Raw genomic sequence first — 16651 nt, forward strand, 5'->3', positions numbered from 1 at the left:
AATGATAGGAAGCAAACCCAGGAAATTGGGTGTATTTCTTAGGTTACTTTGAATAGGACTCATTTTGAATGACTCCTAATGGGATCTTTGACTCAGAGAAGGCACTCTGAGGTCGCAAACTGGTTGCCCACAGATGTGTTTCGTTTGGTCAGCGCAGGGATGTTGCCTTTTTTAAAAATGCGTTGCCAACATTTAAAGATCAGGAAATTTCTCAGGAGAAATGTAGGATCCTTGTCTTACCTTTTAAAATCAGAAGGTCTGGCCATGCCTTGCAGTATTCCCACATGCCCGAAATCAGCCGGAGGGGGAGAAGGCCGCTCCTGCAGACAGACAAAGGGGTTCTAGGCGCCCCCTGCCCTCACCACTTGGCCCCAACCCAGTCAGTGACTATCATCTGTGATAAAGCTTGACTTTGGACTTTCATCCCATGCTTTGCAGCCTCGCCAGAAAAATCTTTTTTCAAAAAAGGTGGGAGGGGAGGCGCCTGGGTGGTTTAGTCAGTTCCGCAACCCGGCTCTCGATTTCGGCTCAGGTCACGATCTCACAATTCGTGAGTTTGAGCCCCACATTGGGCTCTGTGCTTACCGTGCGGCACCTGCTAGGATTCTCTGTCTCCCTCTCTCTCTCTTTCTCTCTCTCTGTCTCTCTCTCTCTCCCTCCCTCCCCCCTCTCTCTCCCCTCCCTCCCTCAAAAATAAATAAACAAATAAATATTTTTAAAGAGGGGGGGGTGGGGGAGGAGGTTTGCTAGCCAAAGCAATCGGTTCTAATGAGTCCATCTACGTGAGCCCTGAGATCCCAATGCCTTAAATAGCCACCCTTACAACAAATTCAGAAACAGTGCAAGCCCCCAAGCCTCCTCTGAACTAATGCTGCTCTAAGTGTGGACCACGGACCAGCAACATCAGCATCACCTGAGAGCTTGTTCAAGCTGCAAGTTCTCCGGTCCTGTTCCAGGCCCAACACTCAATCAGAAACTCTGGGGGTGGACTCTAGCATTCCGCATTTTAACAAGCTCTCCAGGCGATTCTGATGCATGCTAACATTCGAGAATCCTAGAGAAGAATCTTCTGGAGGCCTGAACCATACAGATTCCTGGGGTCCACTCTCAAGTGCATTTCTGACAAATTTCAATGTGATTTTGTTGCTGCTGACTAAGGACCTATACTTTGAGTAACACTGCTCGGGGTTCATGGTTCTCGGCCCTGACTCCCCATTAGAATCACCTGAAAAGGAGAGAAAATGAGGCAGAGACTGTTGCCCAAGGCCCAGCCTAGACCAGCTGAATCAGAAATCTCTAGGTACGGGACCAAGGCTCTGGTGTTTTTTAAAAGCCCATCTTGGGGCGCCTGGGTGGCGCAGTCGGTGAAGCGTCCGACTTCAGCCAGGTCACGATCTCGCGGTCCAGGAGTTCGAGCCCCGCGTCGGGCTCTGGGCTGATGGCTCAGAGCCTGGAGCCTGTTTCCGATTCTGTGTCTCCCTCTCTCTCTGCCCCTCCCCCGTTCATGCTCTCTCTCTGTCCCAAAAATAAATAAACGTTGAAAAAAAAAAATTAAAAAAAAAATAAAAATAAAAAATAATAAAGGCCCATCAGGTAATTCTAGCATGTAGTTAAGTTGAAAACTCCTGTTCTCAACACATCTGGTCTCTACAGTCAATTTTAGCTCCCCTAACACATCATTTATCTTCTCTCTGGAAATGTTCTGAGACTATTTCTATCTCTAAAGACAACCATGGCCAATAATCTCAGCTTTTCAAAGAGCAGCCTCTCATCAGTTTGGTAGAAATGGTCCCCCAAAGTCATTTTCTGACCCATTCTTGGGTTCATATTTGAGCATGGTGTCATTTAGGGATAACTGCGAAGGGACAATGTCAGCAAATTGTTTCTGCCAGTAGGTAGAACCCATAGCCGGGAAAATCAGACACCCTCCAAATAACACATTCCATGGCAAAAACTAAAAGTTTTGGCTGAGGAAGAGACACACAGATGTTCTAACATTCTCAAAACCAAAGCAGTTTCCTTCCAGGCGGCTTCGACGACTCCAAAAGAGATTTGTTTAACCCATTAACTGAAGCCAGCAAAGATATCGATATGGCATCGAGAGTCAGAGGACGGCACACACAACCTTAAAACCTTATTATGCTTTGTCTCCCTCTCTGTTTTTGTATTATCTTTGCTGCCCTTCCCTTATGTTCGTCTGTTTTGCATGCACCAGTCAAGGCAGGCCCTGCTAGGGGAGATGGCTTCTCACCGTACGAAACCACGTTACGGACTTCTAAGAAGTTACGATAAGAAGAAACACAGGCGGATGCCAATGTGTGCCCCAAACGGTTCTAAAATGATTTCTAAAGAAATATCCCATAGACCCAAGGGATCAAAATCTCTTCAGGCCTGAGTTTTTCCCTGAAGAAGCATGTCCTCGTGACAGCTCTTCCCACAAGGGGAAGGAGTGAGATAAAAGCAAAATGCATATTCATGTGTAATAACAGTAAGACAGTGCTGCAGGAAAAAATACTGAGAAACAAATATTTTCCCAGAGAAAGTGGTATGTATATTTTAGCTTCGTAAAAATACACTTGAAAGAGGGGGGAAAAAACTTTTTTTTTTTTTTTTCCATTTTGGCTTTATTAGAGCAACAAGCCACTTTGTGTCTCCCATCAAAGCACACCCAGGTCCTTTTGTCATTTCTGAGAAACTATTGATTCCTCTATTAAATTGCGCTATATGGAAAAATCTTCACAAAAGCAATATCATTTATTAGACTAACAAATATGTTAGTTGAACCAGCTTTGGAGACTTCTAAAATCCATTATACAACAGCAGCTCTTTTGCAGAGACCAGGATGTATTACAGAGACCAATTCTCAGGACACAGTATGACTAATTTACTTGCACATTCCAAGAGGCCATTATTTCTTAGGAAGAGTAGAAAAATTATAACCTTCAACTTTGGGGGAAATCACCGAAAGCTGATGTGTCTATACCGAGGATCTCAACAAGCTGATTCTAAGTTTCCTAATATTTTCATCCTCAGCGTTTTCTGACACTAAAATTTTTACAAGGGGGGGGGGGGAGAAAAACAAGAGGAGAGACTACAAAGAATAAAATTGACCATATAATCTGAGCTGCTCTTTGAGGAAAATAAGCGATTAATATGTATAAAGTCTTCAAACCCTGTCCCTGGTGCTGGCTGTTCATACCTTGTCCACCCGCGCCCCCACCCCCAGTCCTCTCCTCACCGTATTTCTGCCCCTTCTTTCCTATGGGGAGCCTTAGAAGCTGCTTCAAGGGTCACCTTGTCCAAACGCCGTCTTTTGGGGGGAAGGGACTGAGACTCAGAGGGAGAGAGACCCACCTAACAGACACGACGAATCGATGGCAGAGCCCGGCTCCCTGTGCCGTGTGCCTCCGGCCTGTTGGCCACACAAGCTCTCTTCCATCTGTTGCAAATGTTGACAATGCAGCCTCCATCTTAACTCACGGCACACTGAGGTCTTTGTGGTAATCCGGAACACTCGCCCGGGCCCCTTCTTGATACTGTCAAGAAGTTAAACTGATCACTCCTTACAGTTAAGGTGCCTGGATCCCGTGCAGGGAATCAAACGCACACGCTTCCAAATGCACACCCAGCTCCCCTGAGCTATGTGCTGGGGTTGGTGGGGTCTTTGAAAACACTGACTTCTGAAAGGAGAAGGGGTTGTTTCTGGGGCTGCCTGGTGCCTCCCAGGTGCAGGACGGCTGGCTTGACCTTTCACCAGCCTCTGGAAAAAGTGCTCAGGACAACAGGAGGATTTTGTCATAAATCCCCCTACGTCCGGGCAAGAACTCAAGGTCAAGCAGACCATACAGTCACAGCGCCACCCTTGGTCAGCACCTGCTTTGTATGTGTTGGGGATGGGGGGATAATGGGCAGCAGCTGGAGTGAGGCAGAAAGGGAGGACGTGGGAGGCACGGAGGGGAATGAAGGAGGGGAGGGAAAGAAGAGGGAAGAAGAGAACATAAGTGAAAAAGGAGAACAGACGAGGAAAAGGGCTGAGTTCTGAAAAAGAATTGTGGAAAAGCCTTCTCACACTCACCCAGATCCTGTTCCCCTTGCCTTCTGGGACCTTCCAGACCCACGGAGGGATGACCCCTCCCAGCCCTCGGGTGGGTCCATGTGACTGGTCCATGCCAGAGGGGGTGGAAGTGATGGGGGGTGCAGCATGAGTCCCTTGGGGGCTCCGTGCTCGGCCCCCGGGGAGAGTAAAAGCACGGGTTGCTATGGAGAGTGCCATAAGACAGGGATGCTGAGCCAGCACCGGGAAGACATTTGTCCTGCAGTGTCACCCAGAGCTCCAGACCATTCTGCTTAAGTGAGAAGTAAACTCTGGCATATTAAGCCACTGAAATTGAGAGGGTGTTTATTACTGCAGCACAACTCACCTATCCTGGTTAAATAGGAGCTAGATAAAGAGTAGGGAGCAGAGCAGGAGGATGAGAGAAGAAGAAAGAAGAGAAGAAAGGGAGAGAAGGAGTGGGAGAGGAAGGAAAGAGGGAATGTGAGGGCGGAACGCAAGGGCCCCTCATATAGATTGCCTTAATACCTGTTCAGTTAGCTCCAGGAACACAGGACAGACATGAGAAAATGCGCCCAGAAACAACTCCCAAGGGAGAAGTTAGGGCTCATGGGTGCCAAGTTTACCTCTGTGACATGTTTGTAGTCCTCTCCTTGCTGGGTAAGGCACCTGTGTTTAATAAATATTACATCACTAAATGCTGGACATTGTAGTGAGAACTATGGCTATGGAGGAGACCAAGATAGACGTGGTCCCTGGCCCCACGGGGCTTGTAAACTCTTCTTCCCTTCCTTTTAAACTCTGCAGGGAACGCCACACCAACGTTCCACCCGGCAGGGAGACAAGAATGATTGCAACCTTGAACGTACCAGCCAGTGATGAGTTTGAAGAAAGAGCTCCAGAAGCTGCACTGGCTGCTTCTACCGGGAACCAGCCAGGGGACCGTGGCGAGGAATGTGCGAGCTCCGGGAATCAGTTTCTTCATCTCTGACATAATCAAGTTAGACCTAATGACCTCTATCTCTATGCCACTTTCAACTCTAACAATAGTGATAATAATCAGAACGTCAATAATAGCAGCTAACATTTAAAGGACCCTTACTACATGCCAGGCACAGAGCTTAGGTTATTGCACTTAATGGTTCACATCAACCCTATAAGGAAGGCGTTATCACACCCGTTTTGCAGATGCATAAACTGAGGCTCAAAGAGGTGAAGGAACGTGCCCGAGACCACAGAGCTAATAAGTGGTGGAAGCAGGCTGTGATCTGGAGGAAAGTCTGACCAAGTTCTGAGCCCACACTCAACCATTCTGCCAATAACTGTCACCATGAAATGTATCTATTTTGCTGGTTAAAGGAAATTAAACATGGAGACAAAGCAGAAACGTTCTTTAACATTCTCTGTAATAATGCTAATAACCCACCTGCCCCTCCCCCCAGAAAATAGTCCTAAACGGGATATGCCTACTAGAAACAAAGTTGAATCATTATTTTCCATCTCTTCTGGGAAATGAAGGACTTTTGTTCCAGCCGTGGGTCCATCCAGTTGCCTCATTAAGTCCACAGCAAGGACAAGGTGAGTCTTGCCTTCAGACATCACCCCATAGATGGTTGGGATAACCTGCCCCTCCTTTGTCCACACCTGAACAGCTAGGTTACTAGCCGTCCCCACTGCGTGCCCATCTGCAGCCTGCAAACCCTGTGGTCTTCGGGGTCAAACACATCTCACCGGAAACACCTCCACCCACCCATCACTCTTCATTTCAGCCACCGTTGCTTCCTGGTGTTCCCTGTCTGGCCTTCGAACTGCATAAGAAAGCAAACCAACAAGCAGGACATCTTTCTCTAGGCTCATAATGGAACCACAGGCTAACTAGGTACTCAGTGCATCTTGGGGATCTAACTTTTTAATTAAAAAGTTGTTTCAAAGGAGCAATTGTGTAGAAATTCTAAGTTACTGACTGCCAGCTCAAACTACCTTGCCTAGGAACCTAACAACAAAGAAAACTGTGTGCAGAGGAAAGTCGTAGAGGGAAAAGACACTGTAAAACATACAGCCTGGCGTATGGGCTGCATTATAACACAACACAGTTGAGCAACTTTATTCTGAGAGATCCCACCCTGCCAGAGGGTGCCATACAGCCCCAGGCCCATCCTGTTCATCTGCAAAGTGCGTTTGGCTCAATGTCTTTAAAAAGATGTGTAAATAGGGGCACCTGGGTGACTCAGTTGGTTAAGCGTCCGACTTCGGCTCAGGTCATAACCTCACGATTCGTGAGTTCGAGCCCCACCTCAGGCTCTGTGCTGACAGCTCAGAGCCTGGAGCCTGCTTTGGATTCTGTGTCTCCCTCTCTCCCTGTCCCTCCCCCGCTCGTGCTCTCTCTCAAAAATAAATAAATGTTTAAAAAAATGTGAAAAAATGTGTAAATATGCCATCAATATTTTTTAAACAAGAGTTCACATAATATCCAGATTTCAGACTTGTCTCCAAGTTAGAAGATCTGGCAAAACCCTCAGCCCACATCCACCCAGAGCGACAGTGGATGGGGGCATAAGGCCCTCTGATTCCCTCCCTGATGTCTCACCCACTGACCCGCTTATCTAACCTACCTACCTCCCTGGATCCTGCAAGCCCTTGAGTCAACCTGTTGAATCCTCATGCTGACTAGGGAACAAAGGAGATGATGAACAGGTTGCGTGTGGATGTACATGTGCCACGTCTCTTTTTAAAACCCTGACCTGGTCTCTCGTGTCTCCCTATGGCTATGTCTCCACTCAGCATTGCCACACTAGCCCGAGTAGAATAGGGCTCCCCAAGGTCTGAGCTTAGTGTCCCGCTCTCAAATGATATATTGCTGGTTATCTACGTGGGGCCCTTTCTTCTGAGTTCCATATGCGAATATACAGAGACAGAAAGCAGGCTAGCGGTTGCCTGAGGCTGGAGTTAAGAGTAGGAATTGACTGCAGGGGCACCTGGGTGGCTCAGTCGCTTAAGCGTCCAACTTTGGCTCAGGTCACGATCTCACCGTTTGTGCGGCTGTCAGCGCAGAGCCCGCTTCACATCCTTTTTCTCCCTCTCTCTCTGCCCCTCCCCTGCTCACTCTTTCTGTCTCAAAAATAAATAAACATTTAAAAAAGGGGGGGGATCGACTTAAAGTGAACTTAGGGGATCTTTGGGGGGCAATGGAAATGTTCTAAAACTAGATATTGGTGATGGTTTCGTGCATAATAGTAAATGCACTAAAATCATCACATTGTATACTTAAAACAGGTAAAAATTTATGGGTATGTAAATTATACCGCAATAAAGCTATTTTTTAAAGGAATTATTCTGGCTGTTTTGTGGAAAATAAGTTAGAGAGGGGTGGGGTGAAATGAGGGCACCCACTTCAAAGGCCCACGTAATTGTGCAGGCGAAGGTCAATAGGAACGTCGGCCATGACTATAGCAGTGGAGGTGGTAGGACACGGTCAGACCTTGGACACGTCTGTGGGCAGAACAGACAGAAGGTCTGTGCTGGGAGAATGGAGCCGCCATCTACAAAAGTTGAGAAGACTGTGGGAAGGGCAGGGCGTGGGAGACATAAGTAGCTCTGTTTTAGACATGCCCAATTGGAGATGGCCTCGCGATCTGGAAACTGAGAAATTGAGTAGGATGGAATAGAAGTTCAGGGGAGAGGCTGCTTGAGTGAAATTGGAATAAGCAGCAGAATTCCTTTGAATCAAGCCATTGAACCAAAGTCCAGCAAAATGTCTCAGCATTCTCATTATGCAGGCTGCTGGTAAGGTGCAGTGGGCAAAACGCACACACACACACACACACACGCGCACGCGTGCATACATAAACATATGTATGTCTATATTATATATACACATATTTATTTTTTGCTTATATTTACATATATAAAGTATATGTATACCATAAGAAGTTAGCAGGTACTTTTTAGGGGCAAAGAGCCCTGCATTAGGGGCTGAGGAAGTAGTGTAAATAGTAAGGAAAAGGAAAGGATGCAACCCGTTTCATATTCACTTTTTTCAGGAAGAAAGAACATCCAATAACAATGTCATAATAGGATGAGGAAGCTTAACATTGCTTAGTTGTTAATCATTCACAAACTAATGTGTAACTTAAAAACTCCAATTGCGGGGCGCCTGGGTGGCTCAGATGGTTGATCTTCTGACTCCTGATTGCAGCTCAGACCATATCCCAAGGTCGTAGGATCTAGTCCTGGGTCAGACTTCTTGCTGAGGGTGGAGCCTGCTTGGGATTCTCTCTCTCCCGTCTCTCTCTCTCTCTCTCTCTCTCTCTCTCCCACTCACACATGCTCTTGCTCTCTTAAAAAAAAAAAAACAAACAAACAAACAAACACAAGGGGCGCCTGGGTGGCGCAGTCAGTTAAGCGTCCGACTTCAGCCAGGTCACGATCTCGCGGTCCGGGAGTTCGAGCCCCGCGTCGGGCTCTGGGCTGATGGCTCAGAGCCTGGAGCCTGTTTCCGATTCTGTGTCTCCCTCTCTCTCTGCCCCTCCCCCACTCATGCTCTGTCTCTCTCTGTCCCAAAAATAAATAAACGTTGAAAAAAAAAATTAAACAAAACAAAACAAAACTCCAATCACAACCCTGAAAAAAGTAGAACACAAATAAAATATAAAAAGTAAAGCATTGAAGCTAGTATAATGTTATATGTCAATCACATCTCTGTAATAAAGAAATTTGCAAACTCAGAAAATACATAGGAAATTTTTTATAAGTAAGGCAGGCTACAGTTAGGTATTTGGCTGCTGTTTTTTTCTCCCTGGGATCATAAATCATGGAATCTTAGATATGTAAAGGATCTTAATATATAAGAGAACATATATACAAAATAAATATATATATACATATATTCATATATATGTGTATATATGTGTGTGTGTGTATATATATACATATATATATATATATATATATATATATATACATAAAGGGATCTTTATATATAAGAGAACTCAAGACTGAGTTACACAGATGAGAAACAGAACCCCCAAAAGGGTGAATCAACATATCCATGAACTTGTGCCAAATTTCTTTACAAATATTGTGTGTAAAGTAGCTGTATACTTTTGCCTTTCAGAGGAAAATAACAAAGGAACTTCGCACACTCTGAGACATCTCACAAGAGGAGAGCTGTTATGGCACCAAAAACCTTTCTCATTATTGGAGTTTATCAAAAAATAAATTAATTCAATGGAAATCAGTTTAACTATATGTTCAAAATATTGAATGTGCCGATTTTGGACCCAGTGATTCTATTCCTAGAAATTTATATAAAAGGGATATTTGAAAAAGTCTACAAGTATCATTCCTCATATTTCATTCTATTGCTACCACTAGTAAAAAAAAAAATAGAATATTACCAATAAAATAAATTGAAAGCAAATGAAATATCTGTCAAGAGTGTTTTTGAATAAGTTACAGCGTGACATACAATGTAAATACTATACACAAAAATAATGATGTGGTTCTGTATTTGCCAATGCAAAAAGAAATCGAAGACACATTGTTGAAAAGAAAACAGACATTAAAGAACATCTGTGCTTTAATGAGGAGAAAGGAAGTGCAAGCGGGGTGCTGATTCATCCAGAAAGTCCTTTCTGGCACCGGAGTAGGGCCTGAGCTGGCGCGGATTTTGAGTTCAGACAGGAAGCGCAAAGAGGCAGGTACAGGGTGAAGCCGGAGATCACGCAGGTCTGTCTGTCCCGGGAAGACAGAAAAGTAAAGTTCCTGGGGCTGGGACACTCGCAGGGAATGGAAGGCATGATGGGGAGGGGAGAAGGAAAATAGATTCCACAGCTGCAGGGCTGGGCAAGCGGGCGAGGGAGGTGGAGAGGGCAGGCATCCAGCCTCCTGCTCCACTCACAGCAGGACCCCCCCCCTCCCCCAAGTCCTTTCAGAATCCTTGACTCCTCGGCCAGAGCAACGCATCGGCCCCAAGACTCGACTACATATACGCATAGAAGCTCCCTCATAAACACACAGAAGCCCCCTTTTCATCGATGGGTCGGTTTCTGATTTGTTTCCTGTTGTAACGGGGAAGGGTTCATCAATGACAACCAGCCCTGGAATGAGTCTCCATCCGCGGTCAACTTGGAGAGCTCACGGGCGTCTCTTCGAGTCAGGGACTTTAGGATTTTCCCCACTTGGGCGAAACTTTGCCAAATTGATCACATGACTTTTACCTGATCAAAGATGTCACAAAACCTACACGTCCTTGGGATGACGTCTGGAAAAGGCCCATGCTCCTTTCTTCCATAATTCCACTCATCTCCTCCTTCCCTGCCAGCCCAGTGGGAGAGCGTGAGCATTTTCTTTGTTACTACACCAATCCCACTAATGCTTTGTGTTGAAGTCCCTCTTTCTGTTTGACCACCTGTCCCCACCAAAGTCGGGGGTTCCTCCTTTGGGGTTTGGTAATTGAAGGAAAGCCCCTTTGGAGCCATTAACGTGAGCGGTCAAAGAGTAGGCAGGCCGAGCCCAGAGATGAGGCCTCACCAGATCACACCTTTTGCACAATCGAAAACAGATTCGGCGTCCAGGCTTCACCTCCCCTGGAGGAAAGCAGAGAAAACCCTAAGCCACCTTCTGGAGTCGTTCCGCTGCAGCAAGCTTGGGAAGAGCCCCAGCTCTGATGAAGAACCTTGCGCTGGTCCCGTGAGGCTTGCACCATAAGTGAGATTTTATTCCTGGCTTTGCAGGAGCCCTGTGTCTGGGCCACTGGGTCCTGAGGAAGGTGGGTACTAACAGGGAGGGCTATAACCATCCCTGAAAAACATTTCAAACTGTGTTACAAGCTAGCCCCGCCGGAGAGAGGGCCCCTACTTTGCTTTCTACATCGTTCTTAGGTCTCTTCAAAGCACTCAATTAAAAAATGTGGCTTCTATAAAACTCAGAGCAGACTATTATAGAGCAAACAGCTGCCATGTGATTAGAAACACAGGAAATGTTTTGAGGAAGGGATGCTTGGTGCTATTAATTTTTTTCCTTTGTGTTTCAAGTATGGTTCCCAGAAAATGGGGCAAGGTAATAGTTTGTGTTCTTGGTTTTATTTTCACCATGACACGATTAGAAAAGAAACCCATAGTCATTGCAGAAAATGTTTGAATATGCAGGAAATTATGGAGGAAAAAAAAAATCAAATCCACTCATAATCCCAGCATTCAGATACAACAACTCTTTTGGTGTTTTATGATGTATTTTGGTACCGTATTTCTTATACTTTGTAAAAACATAACTGAGATCATATCTTACGTAAAACTTTGAAAATCACTTTTTCTTCGCTTAACTTCCGTTCGTAAACATTTCCTTAAAAAGTCCTTATAAATATAATTTTGGTGTCTGTGTAGCATTCGGTCGTATGGATGTGACATCATTAGGTAACAATTTCTTGATAAGTAGTTCTGTGATAAACATCTGTGAGTCTCTTTCTGCATTTCAGATTACCCCCTGAATGGGGCGCCTGGGTGGCGCAGTCGGTTGAGCGTCCAACTTCAGCCAGGTCACGATCTCACGGTCCGGGAGTTCGAGCCCCGCGTCGGGCTCTGGGCTGATGGCTCAGAGCCTGGAGCCTGTTTCCGATTCTGTGTCTCCCTCTCTCTCTGCCCCTCCCCCGTTCATGCTCTGTCTCTCTCTGTCCCAAAAATGAATAAACGTTGAAAAAAAGAAAAAAGAAAAAAAAACAGATTACCCCCTGAAGACAGCTCTTTAGCACTGATCATCGTCAGTGAGGGGTAAATTCTGTATCTGGTCAATTAAAGGACAACAAAACAGCAATCTTCTGTTATGTTTTACCCTTAAATATATATATCACTAAATATTAATATATTAGCAAGGAAGTGACTTTTTTTTACTTTTAAGTCTTATAAGGCCTTTTTGGGTTATAAAATTGATTTTTTTTAAAGAATCCTGTTCTTAGAAAAAGGAAAATATTTCAAAACGTTAACTGTGCTTTCTTTAGGAGATGGGACTTGGATTTTTTTCCTACTTTTCATTTTATTGCAATTTGTCAAATTTTCTTTAATATGTGTAATATCACTTTTACAGGGTTTCATAAAACAATATAAAAGTTTCTTTAAAAGAATGTCTGCTCTTCTCTTTTACATTTCTAGAACAAGCCACCATAGATTATGAGCATTTTTTATGCATCCCCATGCTTTATTCAAGCCTGCAGTTGAGAAAGAAGGTTGAATTCTAGACTTTCATTTCTTTTCCAGAAAATTCTTTGTGAGTAGTGTAATTGGATTTAAGCAAGGGAAATTGAAGTTATTTATAAAAATATGGAATCATTTCTTTAGTACCAGAGTGAATTCAAAGCTAGTATCTTAGTCAATTCAGGCTGCTATAACAGAATACCATAGATAACCTGGGAGGCTTCTAAACAACAGACATGTATTTCTTTTTCCTTTTTTCTTTTTCCTTTTTTTTTTTTTTTTTAAACAGGAATGTATTTTTGACAGTTCTGGAAACTGGAAGTCCCAGGTCAGGGAGCCAATACGGTCAGGTTCTGGTGAGAGCCTCTCCCAGGTTGTGGATTGCTGTCTTCTCACCACATTGTCACATGGCGGGGAGCAGAGAGAAGAGGCTAGCTCTCTTGTGACATTTATAAGGACACGAATCCCTTTCATAAGGGCGCCACTCTCATGACCTTACCTAATCTTAATGACCTCCCAGAACCCACGCCTCCTAATAGCATCACATTGGGAGATGGGGTCTCAACATAGGAAATTGATGGGGGACACGAATATTCCATCCATAACAGCCACCAAAAAACAAAGCTCTCTTTCTCCAAGAGACACCTGGGTACCCACACACAGCCGCATTTAACACTCAAGTCTATTTGACTCCACCTCCTCTGAAATGAGAAACTAGACCCTCAGAGAAGCAATTACAAAATTGTAGTCAGATAAATGTGCAGTTCCTCATCCCCCATCCAACGTGAGGACCCTGTATTCACAATTTCTTTCTTCCCATGACAACCATAACTGTTAATTTTTTTTTTTCATTTTTGTTTTTAAATGCTTCCATAGCAAAAAATTCTTGGTTTCTTCCTTACAGATGTATATAGGTCTGGAGTAGGTTGGAAATTATTCGGAAATGATGGTTTAATTTAAAAATAATCTGTGGCTAGGGGAGCCTGGGTGGCTCAGTTGGTGGCGCATCAGACTTTGACTCAGGTCATGATCTCACAGTCTGTGAGTTCGAGCCCCACATCAGGCTCGCTGCTCTAAGTGCTGAGCTCACTTTGGATCCTCTGTCCCCCTCTCTCTCTGCCCCTCCCCCTCTTGTGTGTGTGCGCGCGCGGGCTCTCTCTCTCAAAATTAAATTAAAAAAAAAAAAAACATTTTAAAAAATAAATAATCCGGGGGTGCCTGTGGGGCTCAGTCAGTTAAACGTCTGACTTCAGCTCAGGTCATGATCTCCCAGTTTGTGAGTTCAAGGCCCACATCAGGCTCTGTGCTGACAGCTCAGAGCCTGGAGTCTGCTTCAGATTCTGCGTCTCCCCCTCTTTCTCTCTCTGCCCGTCCCCTGCTTGCACTCTGTCTCTCTCAAAAATAAACATTAAAAATTTTTTCTTAAATAAAAATAAAAATAAAAAATCTGTGGCTAGTTTGTGTCATATAATTTTTACACCAGAATTATGCCATCTAAGGAGGACACAGCTTGGTTGTCAAGGGAGCCCTTCCTGGTTTGAAAAATGAAATTAAAAAATAGTTGAAGGGGGCGCCTGGGTGGCGCAGTCGGTTAAGCGTCCCACTTCAGCCAGGTCACGATCTCGCGGTCCGTGAGTTCGAGCCCCGCGTCAGGCTCTGGGCTGATGGCTCAGAGCCTGGAGCCTGTTTCCGATTCTGTGTCTCCCTCTCTCTCTGCCCCTCCCCCGTTCATGCTCTGTCTCTCTCTGTCCCAAAAATAAATAAACGTTGAAAAAAAAATTTTTAAATAGTTGAAGAATATATTAAGGTATTTATTATTTATCATCATCATTAGTGATAATAAAGTTTAGAAACAAAGGTCAACTTAGGCAAGAAGCTTCTTTTGGCAGGAAAAAAGAAAACTAGAAGACACTAAGAAAATTTGGTGAAGAAATAGATTTTCTATTAAAAAGAGAGCAGGGAGGGGCGCCTGGGTGGCGCAGTCGGTTAGGCGTCCGACTTCAGCCAGGTCACGATCTCGCGGTCCGTGAGTTCGAGCCCCGCGTCAGGCTCTGGGCTGATGGCTCAGAGCCTGGAGCCTGTTTCTGATTCTGTGTCTCCCTCTCTCTCTGCCCCTCCCCCGTTCATGCTCTGTCTCTCTCTGTCCCAAAAATGAATAAACGTTGAAAAAAAAATTAAAAAAAAAAAAAAAAAAGAGAGAGCAGGGGAAAAGGCAATTAGAACAGGAAATAGGTAGAGGAAACTGCATACATTATTATTATTAATAATATTTCTCCATGGAAAGCTACAATATTGCAAAACAGCTTTTGATGCCTTAAGTTGCAGGAAAAATAGACTTCTTCTAAAGCTTTAAAGAAAGAAGAAATTTGGGAACAAGTATAGCTGTAAAGAATTCTGGCCTTATAAATGAAATCAGATATGCTAGTTGTCCTAGTTAGTCTCAGTCAGGAAAACCAGAATTAAATTAAAAACAGTTTGCAACAGTTGAGACTTAGGAAGCAATGTTCTTTAAATATGTACCCGGGCATTTATCTTTCTTTCTCTCTTGTCCTCTACTTTATTCCATTGTTTATACTTAAAATTAGATGCATTCGTTCTGTATACCATAATTTTTAACAGCGTGAGTCTCTAGAGAAGAAGAAGTTTAGAAGAAGAGAGGAAGTGTGACTGACTTGGGTTCTAATACGTTTTTCCTTTATACATAATTGGTAAAGAGCCTTGGTAAAAATCTATAACCAAAAGCATGACTGTTCACCTGGTGGGAGCGACCCAAATCTTAGGCATGGGGCCAAGGAGAAGATATCCACTAAAGGGTCATAATGACAAATGCAAATCTAGTAATTAAAAGCAAACTTGCATTAGCTTAAATACTTTATGCTACAGTTAATGCTTGCCTCTTCTGCCTCTGTTGCCATGGAGATGGAGAGCAGCTGGTAGGCTGTGTATCCGTGGTGCCCAGCTAGCCACGGCCGCTCATCAGAATCACCTAGGGGAACTTCTAAAACTACAGATTCTCTAGCTCCACATCCCCCTGCCTTGAAACTCTGAGGCCGTGCATGGGTTGAAGCGATCATCAACTAGCCTGTGCGTACTCTACTCCTTTTTTTTTTTTAATTTCATAAAGATTGGTTTTCTCCAAATTATGATTTTCCAGCTCATGGTGCCTTCAGTGAATAAGAAAACGTACGAGACGTGTAGCCTCCGACATTTCATAAAACTCATATAGGTATGTTTAAACGGATTCAAACTTTTTCTAAGAACTGTGGATTTTGACGAGGTTTGGTATCGTAGATCCCGTGTCAGTACAGTCCTGGGAAAACACTGCTGTTTCACCCTCTTCTGGTTCAACCTTTTAAGCAACTAATATCAGTGATTACAAGGATTCCCTGAGCAATTTATAATATTGAGGAAATTTGATTGCTTATTAATTGACTTGTTTTTCTGGCTGTCTGACCAAAACAGAACGGTCTATAAAGACATTTTTCATTCTTTCCATGTCTTTCCCTCCTTTGCAAACAACAAAATGAAGTCCCAGGAGAACACACATATGCGTGCCAGTGTAAGAAGAGAGTGGGGATAGGGGCAGAGGGGGGGTAGGTCTCCCTCCGGAAAGGCGGCCAGCAGTCCCGACCTGGTACCAGCTATCGTGTTGGGAAAATGGAATTTTACCATTAATGCTCCCGATTGCACCTGTAAATACTAGAAGAGTCAATGTCTACCGGGGACTGAATATTTTGTCGAGCCAATGAGAGCACACTGAGAGTTTGTAACTTGTACTGCAGATTTAGGAACGCGTTGCTATTGTTGATTTGTCTGCTGAGCTCAGTAAACAAGTAACCAGCCCCTCAGAGGCTTCTGCCCCACGCGTAGACCCGTGAAGCATAACTGCGTAAAAGACTGAATCTAAGTCCGTAAAAGTCTTGTACCCACCGGGGTGCCACAACCACCCATCTCAAGATGAGCTGACATGTCGGCTACAGATCAGGATCTTTAAAGCACGTTCATCTCAAGTCTTCCCTCGAGGGATCGAGTGTGGCAGACGAGATGGCGCCACCTTCCTTGGGTGGAGGAGGCCTCCACTGTGCCGACCAGCTCTGGAGGAGGAAGAATAAGGCGGGGAGGGAGTTCATCCGGGATGGCGTCCTCATGGATACTTGCCTCCTCTTCTTCCCTTACGCCGCTCCCCCTGCAGTTTGGCTGGCACTTCAGGGGGCTTGGAGTGATGCCACCGCCAGAGGAGCAGGATCTGAAACAGCCCTCTTCACACTTCCCATTATCATCAGTGCTCCACTCACAAGATTCCCCTCTCATAAGGCTAAATGTCTCTTGACTCCTATTGAACCCTGGGTAAGCCGCCTTCCTGCAGCACACCCAGCTATGGAAAACGCTGCAAAGAGGGTCTAAGCAGTAT

General features: G+C 44.7%; 1 long non-coding RNA gene across 1 annotated transcript; it reads right to left on the bottom strand.

The window, feature by feature from the left end:
• Positions 1-234: 234 nt before the first annotated feature.
• LOC123596774 lies at positions 235-6080 on the bottom strand. The gene is made up of 3 exons (XR_006711864.1): positions 4681-6080; positions 3355-3536; positions 235-320 (listed from the first exon to the last, which is right to left on the bottom strand). It is a non-coding gene; the product is annotated as an uncharacterized LOC123596774 (long non-coding RNA).
• Positions 6081-16651: the final 10571 nt, after the last annotated feature.

The sequence above is a fragment of the Leopardus geoffroyi genome, chromosome C1 (assembly GCF_018350155.1).
Source record: "Leopardus geoffroyi isolate Oge1 chromosome C1, O.geoffroyi_Oge1_pat1.0, whole genome shotgun sequence".
Lineage (NCBI taxonomy): Eukaryota > Metazoa > Chordata > Mammalia > Carnivora > Felidae > Leopardus > Leopardus geoffroyi.